Raw genomic sequence first — 5,217 nt, forward strand, 5'->3', positions numbered from 1 at the left:
AGTTCTGGATGGTGGACAAATGGTGGTAATGCAGGTCCGACTCTCTCTGGTTTGGTCCTCGGCAACCTGCAGTGATGCACAGCTGCTAACTGCTAGTATGGCAAGGCCACGTCAGCGTCTTCCATCTCTGGACTGCTTCTCTTCTGTCTTCATGGCTGGAGTAGTCCTGTCGATTCCTCTCTGTTGCTGGAATCCACATGGTCTCGGAGTTGTTTTCTGAAAATATACAAACATATTCTCGACCAAAAGTTAATAAAGGAATATTTTCTATAAATTTGACTTGGGATCCTATTTTATTTTTTGCCCAAATGATTTTCCTCTGGCTTGTTTTAACACCTTGTGTGTTTTTCATGGGTGTCTTGCTTTTAGCCTTACAATTAATTTTCTAAAGTATTAATTTTCTAGATGTAATTTACTTACAGGATATTTTTCCTTACATGATATTCTTCTACTATCCCCTCCTTTTTTTATTTAAATGTTAGGAGGCTTTTGAAAATTTTATAATGTAGTCTTGATGGCTTTTAAATTTTAATTTTTTTGCACTATAATATTACTGTTTTAGGTTCATTACATGGTGCACAATTTTATCATGAGATGAAGTACCAATAAAAATTTTAGTTAACACTTTAGGAACACTTTCTTGTCCAGTACAATTAATTTTCCTAGAATAATCGCTTGTTTCAACTAGCCAATTTAAATTTGCCTGAAAACTTGACTACTATTTTACTGTCAAATTTATTACTCTAACAACAATCTTATTTTGCCCTGTAAATATTAGTGGAAGGGATTATTTGCCTTCTTGAGTAGGTCCTGAGCATTCCTGGTGGTAGGCTGGATTTAGATATCGTAAACCCACTTCCCCACACCATGGGTACAAGACAACTCAAACAATTCTTGTTGGAGTGAGAGGGCAGCTGCTGTCGGCCAAGTCTCTGTCGGTCACCTGGGTCCTGATCTGAGCTGGGCATGGGAAGCACGAAGCAGCCATGGGGGCAGGAGACCTCCCTCAGAAGGGGCTAGGGTTCAGGCCCCTGCAATGTTGGGGGGCGGGGGGCTTCTGGGCTTTTCTTGATGCTGTCTTTGTAACTCTTAGAGTTGTAGGGTTAGGTAATTTATTACCATCATTTCTTGTTTTTTTTTGAAATAGGCTTGTAGAGCTATGAACTTCCCTCTTAAGACTGCTTTCACTATGCTCCATAGATTTTGGATTGTTGTGTTTTCATTGTTGTTTGTTGCCATGATGGTTTTTATTTCTTCTTTGATCTCTCTGATAACCCAGTCATTGTTTAATAGCATGCTATTTAGTCTCCATGTGTTTGATTTTTTTGGATTGTTTTTATTGTAGTTGATTTCCAGTTTTGTGCCATCGTGATCTGAGCATATGCTTGATATGATCTTCTTGAATTTGAAGAGACTTTGCCTGTGACCCAATATATGGTCTATCTTTGAAAATGACCCATGTGCACTTGAGAAGAATGTATATTCTGTGGCTTTGAGGTTGAAATGTTCAGAAGATGTCAATTAATTCCATCTGATCTAGTGAGTCATTTAGGTTTGATGTTTCTTTGCTGATTTTTTGTTTAGAGGATTTGTCCAATGGTGATAGTGGGGTATTAAAGTCTCCTACTATGATTGTATTGCTGACAATCTCTCCCTTGATATCCTCCAGGAGTTTTTTTTATATATTTGGGTGCTCCTTATTGGGTGTGTATATGTTTACCAGAGTTATTTCTTCTTGTTGGATTGCTCCCTTTAGTATTATGAAGTGGCCTTCCTCATCTCTTTTTATGTCCATTGGTTTTAGTTCTTCACTTTGAGATCTAATTTGTCAGATATAAGTATTGCTACCCCAGCTATTTTTTTTCATTTCCATTCGCCTGAAAACCTTTTTACCATCCCTTCACCATAAGTCTGTGTGCATATTTTTTTCTGAGGTGGGTTTCCTGTAGACAGCAGATATATGGTTTGTGGGGGTTTTTTATTCACTCAGCTACCCTATGTCTTTTGATTGGGGCATTTCATCCATTTACATTTAAAGTTATTATTGATAGGTACTTGTTTGTCGCCATTTTTATTCTTTATGCCTGTGTTCCTTCTTCGCTTCCTATTTTTTCTTTTTACAACAGATCCTTTAGCATTTCTTGCATTGCTGGTTTGGTGGTAATAAACTCCCTTAGTCCTGTTTTGTCTGGGAAGCTCCTGGTTTCACCCTCAATTTTGATTGATAGCCTTGCTGGGTACATTATTCTTGGATTCAGAAAAATATGGAACGCGCCAAAACCGGTTTGGCTCAGTGGATAGAGCGTCGGTCTGTGGACTGAAGGGTCCCAGGTTCGATTCCGGTCAAGGGCATGTACATTGGTTGTGGGCACATCCCCGGTAGGGGGTGTGCAAGAGGTAGCTGGTCGATGTTTCTCTCTCATTGATGTTTCTAGCTCTCTGTCCCTCTCCTTTCCTCTCTGTAAAAAATCAATAAAACATATAGAAAGAAAGAAAGAGAGAGAGAGAGAGAGAGAGAGAGAGAGAGAGAGAGAGAAAGGAAGGAAGGAAGGAAGGAAGGAAGGAAGGAAGGAAGAAAGGAAGGAAGAAAGAAAAGAAAAGAAAAGAAAAGAAAAAGAAAAATATGGAACGCTTCACGAATTTGCGTGTCATCTTTGCACAGGGGCCATGCTAATCTTCTCTGTATCATTCCAATTATAGTATAAGTGCTGCCAAAGGGAGCACAAGGCAAATTTTCTTTTGTTTGAACCCCTCACTGTAGCAGAGTAAAGACAACCAAACCCTTCATTCTTATTGTTATAGTGTTCATTGTTAACTGCTAACTATTCTGTACCCATCAATGTAAAATAAATATTTATTTGTTTTACTTTTTACTCGATCCCAAAGATTTCCCTTCTTTGCTTTCTCTCGCTCCTTAATCTATCACCAATGGATTTCATGTAATCCTTTATGCCCTTTGTAATGTATAAAATATGGCACAAAACTGCCATTCTCTGGGGCATGTTCCCAATTCATTAAGATTTTGCTTTCTGGCAACTGTCGTCAGTTTGGTTCAAATAAACTCATAAAAATTATGTTAGATATAAACATTTCTTACATGGATACTTACTTGAGATAGTGTGACAGGATATCAGATAAACCCATCCAGGATCACCTTCTAAACTTGGACCTGTGCTAGGTACCTGGGGGTGCCTATTGTACCCTACCAGCTCCTTGCTTTGTATCAGGTGAGCTTGGGCAAGTTTTTCTCAGAATTCTAGAACTTCCTATTTTAAGGTAAAAGGCCTGACTTGATTTTATTGTAGCTTTCTCCTTTTTTTTTAAATCTCAAGGTGCAGCTAAAAGTTAAGGGTTGAGAGAACCCAGGCTAAGTATAAGAGATAAAAAATCAGAACAGAAGAAAAATGGGTGGCTGTTTTTAAACTTTAACTTTTTAAAAATATTTTTTTATTGATTTCAGAGAGGAAGGGTGAGGGAGAGAGATATATAAACATCAATGCTGAGAGAGAATCATTGACCGGCTGCCTCCTGCACATCCCACACTGGGAATTGAACCCGCAACCTGGGCATGTGCCCTGGCCCGGAATTTTACAGTGATCTGGTTCATCAACATATAATGCTCAACCACTGAGCTGCGCTGTCTGGGCTTTAAGTTTTTAATTGGAATTGGTTTCTGAGAGTCTTAATAAAACCTTTTTGCTGAATAAATGAGAACCTGAACTTGCTTGGTTCTGAAGATAAAGTGTATTTCCTTCCTCCAGTTCAAATCTTAGGTATTCTTAAGTGACTAATAATCTCTGAGGAGGTGTCAGAGGGCATTTGTCATGATGGGCATTCCACAAAGGGAATTCCAACTTAACTGTAATTAAATGATTAACTTGTACAAGGACACACACTTAAAGGTTAACTGCCTAGGGCTCCAAATTTAAAAATATATATTTTTAGAGAGAGAGGAAGGGACAGGGTTAGAGACAGAGAAATATCAATGCAAAAATGGAACATCTATTGGCTGCCTCCTACATGTCCCCTACCAGGGATCAAACCCACATCCCAGGCATGTGCCCTGATCATGAATCAAACCTGCAACACTTCAATGAATGGGACAACACCCAACCAACTGAGCCACACCAACCTGGGTGTGATCCAAGTTTTCACAGCTGTATTGGACAGCAGGGAGAGAAACCAAGACATATAAATGGGTTTGATGTCACTTGGGAGGTGACAGCCCCTTGGAACTCAATTCATAAATAGCAAATTTCAACCCACTACACAATATCCCTAGAAATTTGTTCAGACTCAACAGATATCCGAAGAAAAGTAAAATAAATTGTGCCTCCAAGGCTGAAAACTCCCAGCCCCAGCCCCATTAATGCTCCTGTAGATCTACAATTAATAGGAAGCTTTTACTTGCAAGTACTTACAGAAATGGAAGGATTAAACTAAAAGTGATATCAACTTATAATGGCCAAAATGAAACTCTTGACACCTAATAAAATTTTTGAATGCAAAATTAGGAAGAAAGCAGCTGGAATTACCATAAAATGGGACATTACTAAGGTGCATGTTGATACTGGGGCTACATTATCTGTTCTTAACCACACCTAACTAAGTTGACTTCTCCCTTTGAGTAAAGCTCCTGTGCAAATGGTAGAGATATCTAATCCACCAATGATGGTTTTTAAATCATAACTGTCCCTTCCCAACTTGTGAATGTTATGGAGCAACATATATTTTTACTGGTCAAATTGGCCCCAATTCACCTGAGAGGGGGAGATTTTATTGAAAGCCATGATGCCCATATATTCTTTTCCTGGAAGGGTGAAATGTATTTAAATTTAAATGAATTAAATACCAAACCAATTGGGGAAATAATGACTTTAAAGGTTCTTCCAAAGAGGTAAATACTCTTAAGACTTAATGTTTATTGCAGGATATTCCAATGCAACTTTGGGCCACTTCCAGTGCAGATACTGGCAAGATCAAACCAGCCACTCTTATTAAAGTAGCCATTGATAGTATTTGCCTCTATCTAACATTTGTCAATAGCCTTTAAGACCTGATAGACTAGCTGGAATTAAGCCCATTATATAAGATTACTTAAAAAGGAAATGTATCATTCCATGTATAAACTCCTGTAGTTATCCTATCTTTTCAGTAAAGAAACCACATGGAAAAAGATAGATTTGTCCAGGATCTCAGAGCTATAAATAATATAGT

At 38.3% G+C, this 5,217-nt stretch overlaps 1 non-coding gene across 1 annotated transcript; it reads right to left on the reverse strand.

The window, feature by feature from the left end:
• Positions 1–2,617: 2,617 nt before the first annotated feature.
• Positions 2,618–2,724, reverse strand: LOC114229701 (U6 spliceosomal RNA). The gene has a single exon (XR_008555477.1). It is a non-coding gene; the product is annotated as a U6 spliceosomal RNA (small nuclear RNA).
• Positions 2,725–5,217: the final 2,493 nt, after the last annotated feature.

This window comes from Eptesicus fuscus, unplaced genomic scaffold, assembly GCF_027574615.1.
Source record: "Eptesicus fuscus isolate TK198812 unplaced genomic scaffold, DD_ASM_mEF_20220401 scaffold_65, whole genome shotgun sequence".
Taxonomy (NCBI): domain Eukaryota; kingdom Metazoa; phylum Chordata; class Mammalia; order Chiroptera; family Vespertilionidae; genus Eptesicus; species Eptesicus fuscus.